Below are 14844 nucleotides of genomic sequence, written 5' to 3' on the forward strand. Positions count from 1 at the left end.
GCCCAACTGGAGGGGGAAGTGGAGGAAGCACAACGGAGGAACGCCCCGGACAGGAAATCAGTTAGGGCAGCGGTAGGTCAGCTGGAAATACTCTGAACTAAAAAGGCAGAGAGGGATCTCCTCTTCATGAGGCAAAAATGTAATGCTAAAGCAAATAAGGCTGATAAGTTACTGACGCGTCTGCTGAGGGAAGCGCAGGGGCAAAACACGATAGTGGCCATCAATGACGAAAAGGGACAGAGACTTACACGATATGGAAGATATCCAGGAACGTATAGCCAGGTACTATAGCACCCTATACGCCTCCCAGAACCCGCAGGACCAGAATCAAATAGACTTCCTTGAGAGGATCCACCAGCCCAAAATCCTCCCGGAGGAGCAGGCACTCCTAGGACAGGAAATAACAGAAGAGGAAGTGCAAATTACGATTGCAAAGCTCCGCCTGAATAAATCCTACTCCAAGCCCCATTTTAGCTCAATTATATAACACGTTCAAGACCTCCGGATGTATTTCAACAAACATGGAAGAGGCCAAAGTCACGTTTATCCCCAAGCACAATAAAGACCCGGCAGAGTGCACATCATATAGACCCAGAGCCCTCAAATATAGATGTAAAAATGTACACAAAAATCTTAGCGAAGAGATTGGAAACCTATATCCCCTCGCTGATTCACTAGGATCAAGCAGGGTTTGTCCTGGAGTGACAAACAGCAGACAAAATTAGGAGAATTGCACACCTGGTGGAGAAAGCACAGAAAACGGCCACCCCGGCTGTCCTACATGCACTGGATGCCAAGAAGGCGTTTGACTGGGTAGAGTGGCCGTTCCTGTTTAGAGTAATGGATAAAATGGGCCTGGGGGGGGGGGGGGGACTTCCTCAAAATGGTCCAGGCAAGTTATAAGAACCCGTCAATTAGTCTGGCAGTTAATTGATCGATGTTGCGGCCCGTCACGCTGGCGAGGGGAAGCAAGCAGGGCTGCCCACTCTCCCACCTCCTGTACGCAATATGCCTGGAGCCACTACTTCAGGCAATAAGGGAGGAGGATGAGATCCGGGGGATCCCCTTTGGGGGGGCTCAACACAAAGTCGCAGCATTCGCTGACAACATGCTTCTCGCCCTCACAAACCCCAAACAAAATCGATTGAGGCATGTAGGCTTTGGGGAGGTGTCGGACTGAAGGTTAACATGACAAAGTCTGAACTGTAGAACTTTGCAGTGGGGAAAGAGGAAGCAAGATAACTGAAATTAGCATCCCCTTTTCTGTGGAGCCCAGGGGAATTAAATACCTGGGGGTCAAAATGTCACCTTCCCCGTCAGGGTGGTATGCGGCGAACTACACACCCATACTAAGTACAATTAGGAAAGACTTTCAGAAGTGGAGGAACCGGAAGGTATCCTGGATGGGTAGGATGGCAGCACTGAAAATGGTAACGCTCCCACAGCTATTGTACCGGTTCCAGGCGATTTCACTGACAATACCCTAGGAGTTCAAGGAACTTGGGAAGGCAACTAGGGAATTTGTATGGGAGGGGAAGAAGACAAGGATTAGCTGCGGCCAGCTAATGGCACAGAGGATGAGAGGGGGTGGGGGGAGGCGTTCCCAAATGTTCAACAATAGTAAGAGGCAGCGCAAATGTGGGTGATCCGGGAATGATTTGCGCAGAAGCAAAGGAAACAATGGAGGCAAATGGATAGGGCAGTGGCGCAACACGACCTGGTGGAGGTTTTATGGCTGCCTCGCCAGAGTAGACCAAGACACTTATATAGGAGCGCTCTTAAAAAAACACTGGCAGACCCCTGGGACAAAGCAGCAAAAAGGCAGGGGGATCACGACATTCCCTCACCAATCACCCCGATTTATAATAACAAGGACTTTACCCTGGGGCTCGAGGGGGGGCTTTCGACAAGTGGTGGAAGGGGGGTGCAGGAAGATTAGGGACATGTTCCTGGGGAATAGAGTTAAGTCATTTCAAGAATGCAAATTAGATTTCGAGGTGGAGGAAAAGGAGAGGCTTAGGTATTACCAAATAAGACACTCAGTTATGAACGCGGACAACAAACAAGCAGCCACCCGATCACTCACCTCATTTGAGAAATTCCTCCTGGTGAATGATGGGGGAAAAAGGTCTCATAACAGGGCTTTACAGACAACTGGAGGAGGCCTCCCCCAGAAGAAATGGCCATAGATGGCCCGATGGGAGCGGACGCTGGGCAAGGAGATCACGGGGGAAGATTGGGATAGGCTCGAGGAAAATTCCAAAGGTGGCAAGGACTGCACAGCTCCAGGAGGCATGGTATAAAGTCGCTTTTGGATGGCATTACACCCTGGCCCGGGTGCATAGCATATACCTAGAGGCATCCAAGGACTGCTGGAGGGCATGCAGGGAGGAGGGATCAGCAGCACATATCTGGTGGGATTGTCCCAAAATCAAGCCGTTTTGGAAGGAGGTGCTACAGGCTCAGGCACAGAGGAATCCAAGTACGTCTTGTTGGAAATTAAGGGAACAGGAGAGAAAGGGGCTGGAAGGGGGAGTGAAAATGAAAGGGTGATATTAACCCTAGCAGCAGGGACCCTGACAGCACAGAAATGGAAGGGCCCAGAGGTCCCGACGGAACAGGAATGGCTCAGGAAGGTCTGGGAATTGGTAGCACTGGAATGGGTCTCATATGCAATGAGGCCTAACTTGGCAGACGTTTGCAACGAAATGGGGGAAAACGCTGACCTTTATAAAAGGAGACTTTACAGCTCAATGGTGCCCTCAAAGACAAACTCCTGGATCTACATTAGCGGACCTACAAGGGGAGAACAAAATCGAGAATAGTGACTGAGCTGTCAGGGGGCAGGGAGGAGAAAGGGGGGTAGTTTTAACTTACTGTAAAACCAATGAAGATAGGTTTTAAAAAAAAAAAAAGAAGACCTCTTGTCAAACCGAAGATACTCAAGAAAAGAACCAAGAAGTTCATTTGTCACCAGTCTGATCGTTATGACAAGATTAAGCGAAATTGGTGTAAACTAAGGGGTATTGATAACAGAGTTTGCAGGAGGTTTAAGGGACGGATCCCGATGCCCAACATTGGTTAAGGTAGCGATAAACGGACCAAGCACATGTTACCGTCTGGATTCTGCAAGTTTCTGGTGCACGTGAAGGAACTGGAAGTGCTCCCGATGAGTAACAAGTCTTTGTGCTGAGATCGCCCACAATGTTTCATCCAAACACCGCAAGACTATCATAGAGGGCTGCTCAGCTCACAAACTCACAAATCCAAACACCAGATTGCACAGCGAGGAGAACGAGTAGACTGTCCCTTCTGCAGCTCTGTTTGTCAAATAAGAAACTGTAAACTCCCAAAAAAAATCAAATAAAAATAATGTTGTTTATTCAGCCTTTCACTCGCTTGCGAGTGATCCACATGTGCTGACCACGTGGCCTGCACTAGAGTGCCACAGAGTCACTTGCATGGTTTAGACTCACCGGATAAGTCACTTCCAGGTGCTCTGCTCCGTGTTCGCATGACTGCTGATACCATGGCTTCTCCTGACTAGGCGCACCTCATTTCTCCGGTCGCCACCGCCACGTTGATTTGGAGTTGCTCTGACTCCCGAGAGTCTCCGGTACAACCCTGCCACCTGAAACCTCTCGACTGTGCACACTATGCCGGCTTCCCGCTGCGAAAGCTCTGCATGACCTAGTCTTCCCAGGTAAGCAGCCACGGCAGTTTAGCAGGATGGCGGCAAAGACCCTCTCAGGACTCACAGCAGTCTCGGCATCTTCCAGATCCTCTACTCCGGTCTGCCGCAGCATGCACAGCTCGCACTTCTGCTGCTTCGGCTTCTTCTCTACCACCTGCACCAGAGGGAGCCTTTTATGCCTCCCAGTCTTCCTCAGGTGTAGGTCATTCTTGTGAAATAGCTGACCACTTCCACAGCCTTGATCCTCTATCCCTTTTCCTCGTCCCAGTACTAAGGACACTATGGGACTTGTAGTCCCGAATGAACAAGTTTGTATTTTATTAACTTTTTCTACATTTCAAATTGGACTACCACTTTCTACAACATTTAACAAAGGGATATTGCAAGAGTCAGTCATAAAGGTAAGTTTAAGAGGACTATGGTGTTTGCCCTTAAGACTCCCATTATACAACTTCCTCTTATTAGGTTTCTGGGACAAGGGGGAATTTATAACTGCGTGCATTTCTCGGGTTATATCAGAATGCTTGTTACTTTTACCACCACAATGCTCATAGCTGAATTTGTTCCTACTCAGAGGGTCTACTTGGGGAACAAGAGAATTATTATGGCAACAAGCCATTACATATTGTGTTCTTGGTAAAACGTCCTCTTGAAAAGAGGTTAAATACTGTGTCTCATCCCATAGGTATCCCTCACTCTCCTGACCCCTTTCTCTTCCCGGGTGATCCTCCCGCAGTACATCACCCCCAAGTTCAGGATCAGGAAGCGTCTGCCTTTCCCTGGCCACCTGGGAGGATACATTATTTAGGGTTTCAGTGAGTAATCCATAGGATACATCAGAGCACTCTTTTAGACATATATTCAAGCTAATCTATTGAAGGGAGACGTTGTGCAACTTGACGTTCTGTTGTGAATAAATGGCACACCAGACTAAACTACATTTGCCAGGGTCAGCAAAGCTAAGACTCATACCTTTTGCGGGAGAATAATAAGACATTACTATGATATTATGATCTTAGAGGGAGAACCTCCGAATTATGTGGGTCGATTTAGATAAGTTAAAATGGATTATGCACCTGAACGAAAACATTTAGGAATCCTATGTGTCTGAAGAAGCAACATAGTGAAAAACAAAGCTCTGCTTGTAAATCAATCTATAAGCATCCCTAGAAGATACCATTGCAGGCCAGGTTAAAACTAATGAGGATAAAATGGAACAAATATGTTTCACTTGATATGTGTGTGCTTTAGGTCACAGGAGAAGAAAGAGCACTTTCAAAAAACAAGAACAAACACCAACCTGAAAATCTAACCACTATTTGAGCAGAACCTTATATAAGGCATTGGCTTATTCGCCATCAACTATATTTGAAAGACAGATAAAACTCTCATTGACACAAAGAAAATGCAGTTTTTGGGCAAAGAAACTGGAGGCATTTGAACGGGGCTCACATGAAATGTACTCCAGAATCTTGTGGCAGATGGTGGCCCAAATCACTGTAAAGCACCAGCACAATACAGATGGAAATGGTATGGAGTCCTTCTCATTAGCTCCATAATTATGTGGATGGAATGATTGCATGTCAACTTACTGAATGATAGTCACTTAATCATCAAGTACAAACAGTTGGTTTGATCATGGACTAGAATTTAATTTGTTTCAAACAAAAAGAGTAAAAGAAATAAAGTGTTACAAAAATAAGGGAGGGAGGCGGATTGTGCGTGGGGGCAGGAGTGCCAGCTGGTATGTGGGTTGAGCCCCCATTAATAAAACAAATAAAAACATTTTTTAAAGGATTGCATGATTAGCCAATTTTTTAGGGAGTCTCAGAAAAAGCAGCTCAAGATTGGCTCAGATGTAATCCTTTCCCTGACCTCTCTGCCTTTCACAATGCTTGCAAGTGGCTTCTAAATTGAACACCCTAAAATCTGCAAATAATTTGCATTTTAACAATTTTTTTAAATTTTTTTTTTTATTTAAAGTGCATTTTGGTTAATTAAAACCTTATACACTACAAGAATATTACATCAGCAAAAACAAAAAACACAATAACATATTAATCATAAAAACCATTTAGCAAACAAATTACAGTCAGTTATTATTTCCAATCTAAAAACACATATCAAAAATAGGAGAAAAGAGTGACACGTATTTAAAAGACAATTACAAATAGTTTGCTAACAAATTGCTCGCTTCCAAATATACAAGGCTGCCCCAATGAAAACCTTAATCTCTCCGTCATAAATAACTGACCAAAATTGGTCAGATTCAATCATTTGCAAATCCCCACAAAATGTGCATACCCTTTAAAATAACATTCCTTTAATTTGGTGCACATATTTAAGATATGTTTTACTGTCTCCACCTCTATTTTACAGTGCCTACACAATCTTTCTGCACGGGGGGTTTTAGTCCGTGCCCCAATTATTTCATTACATGGGAGGGTATTCAAGCATAGTTGCAAAATAAATCTTCTCAAAGCCCTGTTTCCCGTATTTAGCAGATATTGTCTCGGAGTGGCAGGTTTGAGGCCTTGAAGAGCGTAGACAGCATATTGAGAATTAGTATAGAGATAGGATTGATGTTCACACAAATCCCAAGTAAAAGCTTTAGCCTTAAGACTTTTCATAATACACACGATGTCTTTTCCCATAGGTTCTTTATAGCCTAAGGCTTCAAGAAAGGATAGTACTGTATTTTAAGAATACCTATATGCTAAGTCTACAAATCTGCCTTCACTTTTATTTTTTCCTATTAGGTTAAGCAGATAACCTTCCTCCTCCTCCCCCGATATTGTTCTAAAATAGAGTTTACAACATCCAATTTTCCACAGAGTCAGAAGGGAAATGAGCCCCAATTCACATCTTATTGCTTGTGTTGGTACAGCCTTAGGAAGTCCAAGGGCTGGTCTCCAAAGCTTCCCTTCGAGTTGGTATAGTTTACTCAAATATTTACTTTCCACTGTTTCCAGAGCATACATAATACCGGGAATGATACAACTCTTGTATATCTCAAGGAATCCTTCAATGGAGTGGCCACCTTTACTAGCCATGTATTTCCTTATAGCATTCCATTTCTTTAGTACTTTTAAGTTAACTGCCTCTTGGAAAAAATTAATACAGGGATTACTCAGAATGGGCATCCCCAAATAAGGGTAGGCCTCAACAACCTCCAGTTTAATAGAATTAATATGCCATCTAGAGGTAAGTCTTTTCTTTTCTTGCTTTGTGGCTCCGAATACCATAACCTTAATCTTATTTATATTAATACTAAGGTTATTCGCCTCGGAGTAAGACAACAGGCCATTCAGCATCCTTTGCAATCCTACCGGAGTTTTATCCAAGAGGATAGTATCGTCTGCATACATAAGGCCACATATAGGTTTCCCCGCCACAATAGGTGGGAAATTATTTAAAGGTAGTAAACCTTTCTCACATATCTGAAACATACAGGTTATACAGTGTAGGAGATGTAACACATCCCTGCTTTAGTCCAGTATTAGTAATGATCTCAGATGATAACATCCCTCCTTTACCTAAACAGATGGACACCGTGGTCTCCCTATACATTTCCTCCAAAAAATAAAGGATTTTAGGGCAGATCTTTTTCCCTCTTAATTTCTCCCACAAAAGGCCCCTATTGACACAGTCAAAGGCTTTTGAATAATCTATAAAACACACATAGTTTTTCCCCCCTTATCCTTAGACCCAGCTATAATGTGTTTCAACATAGTTAGATTATCCAGGGTACTGTATCCTTTTCGAAAACCAGTTTGTTTAGCAGAGAGGAGGCCCTTTACCTCTATCCAGTTGTTCAAACTGTCCACTAAAAGGGAACAGAAAATCTTACAGCTACTATCAGCCATTGCTAGTAACCTATAGTTATCAGGCAGTTTTCTGTCCCCTTTTTTAAAAATAGGGATTACTATAGCTTTCCTCCAGCTATCCGGTATAATGCCTGTTTCCCATATTCCAGTAAATAACTGTAGGAAAATCACTGCCCATTTCTTAGGATTTTGTTTTATAACAACATTAGCCAACCCATCCGTGCTAAGGGGCACGTGAAGATTTCATTTTTGAAAATCACTTTAAGGATGTCCAGGATACCAAAGGGGAATTTATCAATACCGTATTCATTTTTACAAATAGGGGCAGCAGACATGTGGCTAATCTTGAAAAAGAGATCAGTAATATAATGCTTCCAAACCTCCTGGCCTACATTGTTGTTTTCCCTATTATCTTCATCCATTAGGAATTGGCGATATAGGTACCAGAATTTTTTTAAATCATGGATTTTACATAGCTTATATATATATATATATATACACACACCTCCAATTGGCATTGTTAGTATTATATTTATAATCCTTTAACCAGTTTTTATATTGTGTCTTTATGTTGCTGGATCTCTTACTTTTCTCTTTATCATCTAAGTCACATGTCTGCTCAAGTTCTCGAATATCACGCATCATTTCTTTTTTCCTATCGTGAATCGCTTGGTCAAATTTAACAATCAAAGGTCGAACAAAAAGATCTCTAAAAATGTGATGGAATAATTGTCTGCTATAAATCAGAGGTCAGGGAAACCACATAGACCCCAAATAATAAGCAATATCGCTTGCTAATCTTGCGTGTCAAGATGACATTGTATAACCTTTTTCTGGCTAGCCAGCATGGGATCTCTTCTGTAGTCTGTGTAGACTCTGGATTCAGTAATGCAAATTTGTAGTGTAATGTGCACCCCAAATGGACGCAGGTATCTTCTAGTGGAATTTCTTTTTCTTCTTTTAAATATTTTTATTCGTTTCAAGTTGTCTGAACAGAACAATTATTTTCAGTACAACATTCCAATAATCAGAGGTGTTGCTGGAGGGAGAGGGGGGAAAGGCCGAGGGGGGCTATAGCCCAGGCTCTTCTGGTTGTAGCCCTGGATAGAAGCTCAGGGGCTACAACCAAAAGGCTAGCTAGCCCCGAGTCCCGACACTTCCGACATGAGAGTAGCCCCAGATCTTTTCCAGACCTAGCAACAGCCCTACCAATAATCATAACTTCCGAACAAACAACCTTAAATCCCCTCCCTTTATCCTCCCCTAACCTATCCGTTTAAGTTGTCCCCTTGGTGAAAATGCCTATTGGAGGATTTATTTCCTAAACCCCCTCCTCCTTATCCCATCCAGGACTGCAAGGCCTAGACTAGATGTGTTTCTATCCCTCATATCCTTCAAGCTCGTTAGGGAAAGTGGTGGAAGTTGGAGTCTAATTTCCTCTCTTTGTCCCAGAAGAGCGGCTTTTGGCCCTGACTCACTCCATTTCCAACTAATTCACAGTACATAATCCAACTGAGCATGTTACAACTGTATTCTCTCTTAACAGGTATTTATTTATTGTATTATATAGCTCATCATAAGCTTTTCACACAAACACAAAATACAATTGACAGAAAAATTGCATAAAATGGGGGGCGCGGTTGCGCACCACAGAAATGGCCGCCTGATCCAAGAGCTCTGGCCGGACTACCATCCTGATCCCAATCTATTCTTCATTGGAGCAACCCACGAAGCTGCAAAGTGACCGACTGTGCAGATAAAGGTCTTGTGAATGGGTAGCAGAAATCTGGGCTTGCAACAGTGAAGTTTTCCCAAAGTTACACTGAGGTGAAAACTCACCGTGAATGGGTTGCGGCGTGGGCCACGATCGAGTACCGAGAGACACTGAGGCTGAACCGTAGATGCTCTGTACAGCGGAGCATAGAGAGGAGGAAACTTGGAGCTGCGCAAAGACCCGAATACGAGCCCCGGACGCGAAGGCAGAGAGGACCCTGCCACCAGCGACAGTGAGGTTTACCAGGACGTGATGTGTGGTGACTCGAACGGAGGAGGCGGCGACCACGATATCCGTTAGGCGGGTTGAGGCCAAGCCCAAGCACACTAAGGCACTGGACGTCATACGGGTACGACACCCCGTTCTCCTTTTGTCACTCATCTGAAACCATCAGCCCACAGGAAGCTCAAACTTACAAACTGAGTAATATGCCAGGGCGCAAGACCGCTTCACAGGCAGCAAGGGGTAATTGAACCGATCCGATAGGAACACTCGCATGGAATATAGGGAAGGGCCCGACTGGATACCGACCGCAACGCTGATATCCAAGCAGGGATCAATATAAATGTTTAACACCAAGGCACGAACAAAGCTGTGCGCTGGGCAGAACGCCACTATATCACGTGGGAGAGCACAGTCCACTTGCTGGCATACAGTTGGAGCAGGCGACTGCTACGCTCACCTGGGTTCCACAGGGGCGCCGAACGAAGCTGGACTGCAACGGTCTCCACCAATGTGACTCGTGGTGTAGTGTTGAGCGACTGCCCTTGCCCACTTAGTTTCGTCTGTCTGCCACGTAGGAGGTCTTTCCTAAAGTGGTAAAAATGGTAGTTAGCCGACCGCGGTAAAGAGTTTTAACTTCTGTTTTTTCCGTAACCACCTTGTGTTCCCCTTATTATGTCTCACCTTATTGTTAAGAAGGATGGGCTCTCCATCCTGCATCGGAATGCAGGGGTGCGTAGAAACCAGTTAACTTCACTGATCCCGTAATCTTATGGCAGAGTTCCAGACAACAATGACTCGGAGGTAAGTCTTTATGCCAATCCAAAGTATGATGCAATGCTTTAGAGTTCAAGTTGTCTTATAGTTCACGCTTGCACTTTCTTATGTTTCTTCCTCTTGCAGAATGGACCAAGATGGATGTCTCTTCTCCGAAAGAAACGAGGTAGCGCCAAGGTAAGAGTCAGTTTTTGCACCAAGCACTAGTCTTAGCAAATGATATTTTTCATTCATGTGATTAATCAATTGTCCTCCCTTTATTTTGCAGGTGCGGCGCTTCTCTAAAATGAGGGACGTATGATGGTGACTAGCGAGGTCTCGAGCGGGTATTGTTCCCAAGTAAGTATCTTGCGGTGCGAATTTAAATGTCTTAACAGAGCACAGCTCACCTGTTTTTCTTTCCTTTGCAGATGCGGATGCTCCGAGCGGCGATCTCATCAGAGTGCCTCGCGGGATTGTGTGGATGAAAGGAGCATCAGTGAGTAGTCCGCGGCGCTGCTGCTGACAGTACAGCGCGGTAACAGGTGTTCCTTTTCTTGCAGGTGCACCGACTCCCAGATGAATGCGATGACAAATGTTAAGGCTCCTGTTCTAATCTGCTTTTCCTTTTCTCTTTTGCAGGTTCGGTTGCCAGAGCTGCAGCCACGGTGAGCGTTACACTGCAGAAGTGCAGAATAACGCAAAGCATGTTCTGCTCTCCGGGCGTGGTTTAAATAGCCACCATGAAGTAGTCCCCAGGTAAAATAGTCCCAGTACCACGCCCAAGAAAATAGTCCCTGGAAGAAAGTAATCCCTTCAAAGGCCTCACGGTGGCCTGTACATGATTTCTCCACTTGAGGACTTCATCTGTTTGAAAAAGGCACTATGAGCCTGGGGCCAACGGACTGAGTCCATGAAGCCCCTAGGCAATCCTTTGGGCCCCCATGAGTTCCCATGGGTGCCTGTATTTTGGGTAGACTGGCCTGCTCCTGATGTCTGGGGGCAGGCATCGTGACAGCGACACCACATTGTGTATGTGAATAAACACTACGCGAGGTCTAAATGCAGCACGCAGAAGGATACAAGTCACTCAGGTGAACTGGTCGTACAAAGGAGAACTCCTACACATTGAAGGGGCAGGGAGTATCAGAACCCCCGAGTTTGCTGAGCCAGAGAGGTCGGACCTCCCCCAGACTGGTAAACTACGGGGAGGCGGACTTGTTCCACAAAGCAGTACACAACGCTGTCTTGACAGGTAGACCTGCCATTGAATGCCATTGCGCCCCTCTTGTAAACTAAGATGAACGCTCCCTGGAGGACTTCAAGGCTGTCAGAAACAACAGAGAACACTGCTACATTGAGAGCATACATTAGAGTAATAGATCATGAGCGGTCGTGTCTTCAATAGGGATCAATTAATATAATAGCCCAGATGAACAAAACTGCCAACTAGGAGGGAATAATCCATTAAAAAGAGTCGGAAATATTAAAGAATAGCAAAACACAATCCTCTTCACCAGGACGCTCCCTCAGACTCAAGACCAAACCAGAGTCTGCCCCACAAGGGCTCCGGAAATGACGCTCTCCTTGCAGGGAGAGTAGAAAACTCAAAGAACAACTGGCATAACAGCGGGCACAATTGGTGAACTAACAACGCCAGCCTCTACTAACAACTTAATCCCATAAAACTGCGACAGTCGACACAAGAGGCGCACAGACATTCGAGAAGATGACAAAGGGAGCAGGTGCAAAAAAGAAAGGCCCCATGGATTCATTCACTAATAGTCAAACATCAGATCCGGTGCCAGCGACACAAACTGCATCCAATTCCCAGGCTGAAATCAAAGGCAGCGATAGAGTGGACAGACTGACAACCATAGTACAAAATGGATTCCTGGCAATAAATGTCAAGCTAGATGATATTGTTACCACTATCAGACCACTGAAAGTAAGAGTGGACAAGGAGAGCTCGAGAATCACCGAAGCGGAGGGCAGAATTAAAACTAACGAAGATACCATAGCCGGGACATCGCCCTACGGAAAGACAATCTATCCAAGATGCAGAACAAATGTGAGGATCTTGAATCACGATCCAGGAGCAATAATGTTCGGATTGTGGGCGTTTCCGAGAAATTTGGTAAGGGTGCAATGGAACAGCAGGTTGTATCCCTCCTTAGAACCCTATTAAGGGCAGAGGCCTTCTCTGACCACTTCTTGGTCGAAAGAGGGCACCGCACACTGGCTTCCGTACCGAAACTTGGAGCGCCGCCCCATACGATCATTGCACATCTCCTCAATTACAGAGACAAGACACGCAATACTCAGAATGGCAAGGGAACAAGGGACACTGCAATACGAGGAGAACCGCATCCATATATATCCAGACTTTGCAGCGGGAGTCCAGGCTAACCGGAGATCAGATGAACCAGTCAAAAGACTGCTGAGAGCAGAGCAAATACAGTATGCATTAATATTCCCAGCTAAAATGAGAATCCAGCACGGGGGAGAGCACATTTTTTTGAAACTCCAGCTGCAGCCATGGCCTATGTGGAGGCCTCCATACCTTTATGCCCGAGAAAACATATACCAGATCAAAAAAGGCAGACCTCTTCCCGAGGCGGAGAGACGCGATCCAGCTGATTGACCGAAACTGCGCAGATATCCTTTATGCTAACTGAAACGTTAACCAGGCTAATGTGGGGAGCTCCACACACGACTATGGAGCTGGGTTGTGAGCCTGGGTCTGGTGGCCATGTGGCAGCAACATGGCGACCTCAGGAGAGCTCCAAAAGTATGGAAGTTACAATCATCAAGTTGGGGAGGATGATCCGGGCGGGGGAGGGAAGGTGGGAGAAAAGGGACATGCGTTAATTGTTAAAAGTTTTATAAGTTTTCAAATTCATGTTCTTGCAGATGATTGCACTACATACATTAAACGGTACTTCTTCACCAACAAAGCAATGATCAAATATAAATACACATAAAACCAGTACAGGTGACGGAATAAAGATTAAGCTTCTATCATGGAATGTCCGTGGGCTCAACAACCCTTTAACGTCCAGGAAAATTGGAGCATATGTGAATAGGGCCTCTCCCCACATAGTGATGTTTCAGGAAACACACACTCAGGGGAGCAGCAATGCAAACATAGTAGCCTCCTGGGGTAAGCAAAGATACCACACAGAATACTCCACCCAGGCCAGAGGGGTGATAACACTATTGCACCCATCGCTGGGATTTCAGACCAAAGGACACATATGGACCCCCATGGGAGGTATATAATTATATGGGTTGAAGTAGCAGACAAAATCGGTCACACTAGTCAACACATATGGCCCTAATATAGATGACCCGAGCTTCTACCTAAACATATTGGAAATACTCGCCTCACTGGACAACTCTAACATCTGGGGAGGAGATTTTAATCTAATACTAGACACAACATTGGATAGATACTCAACAACAAATAGGACGCCAGCCAAAGCGACGATTACGTTGGGTCAAATCATGCCACAACTGTCACTGATAGACGCATGGAGGGAGTTGCACCCAAACACGAGAGAATATACATACTATTCAACTGTGCATGACTCAGAGTCGCGGATCGATTGCTGGCTTCTCTCCACTGACATGTCAGACTCGCTGGAGAAATGCGAAATACACCCACACACATTGTCATATCACTCCCCTGTGTCACTTGAGCTGATAGTTCAAAACACCCCGAAACCCCAAAAGAGATGGAGAATGGCTGCCAATATACTGAGAGACCCCAATGTAGCTGAATACCTGCACATAGAAATGGCAGAATTTTTCAATAATAATGTAGGAACGGTAGATAGATACTCAACACTCTGGGAGGAATTCAAAGTTTGGATCAGGTAGACTGATATCTAAAACCACAGGACTATTGAAGTCAGTAAGTCGTGAATTGGCTGAAGTCGAGACCCAACTTCGAAACCTGGAAATCGCTTATAGTAGCACCCACAATAAAGATACCCTAGCGGACATTAATAAACTCTTAAAGGACTTCGATAAATTAGCCACGAGGGAAATACAGTACATGGCAGCCCCAGTGCAAGCACAAAGATATGGGGAGAGCAACAAGGCAGGAAGGTCCCTAGCCAACCTCATTAAAGCAGATCGCCAACAAACCCTAATTAGAAGCATCAATGCAGCGGAGGGCGCAGTGGTCACGGGGGGGCATTGCAGGCCATCAACCATGAATTCTCTAAATTTTATCAGGAACTATACGCCAATCACGTTAAAAAAATCTGAACCAGATATACAAGCATATCTCAATGACTTACAATTCCCAAAACTCCTGTTAGAAGCTAAGATGGCCCTTGAACAACCGGTAACCAAAGAAGAAATTACTGAGGCAATAAAAGCATTACGTTCTGGGAAGGCCCCGGGATCGGATGGACTGGGGATTGAACTATATAAGGAATTTTTGAAAGAACTGGTCCCGATTATTTTGAAAGTATGGGAGGAGGTGCTAGAACGAAACAAACTCCCCAACTCAATAAGAGAAGCGATAATTACTGTTTTACCGAAACCCTGACGTCCTCCAC

The 14844-nt window shown here is 44.9% G+C and overlaps 1 protein-coding gene and 1 pseudogene across 3 annotated transcripts in view; one reads left to right on the forward strand and one right to left on the reverse strand.

The window, feature by feature from the left end:
- CENPU (centromere protein U) overlaps positions 1 to 14844 on the reverse strand; it is a 797426-nt gene that overhangs the window by 716385 nt on the left and 66197 nt on the right. The gene's annotated exons all lie outside the window — the stretch shown is intronic.
- Positions 2888 to 3302, forward strand: LOC138515301 (large ribosomal subunit protein eL32 pseudogene; annotated as a pseudogene).

Source organism: Ambystoma mexicanum, chromosome 6q, assembly GCF_040938575.1.
Source record: "Ambystoma mexicanum isolate Mex_15411 chromosome 6q, UKY_AmexF1_1, whole genome shotgun sequence".
Lineage (NCBI taxonomy): Eukaryota > Metazoa > Chordata > Amphibia > Caudata > Ambystomatidae > Ambystoma > Ambystoma mexicanum.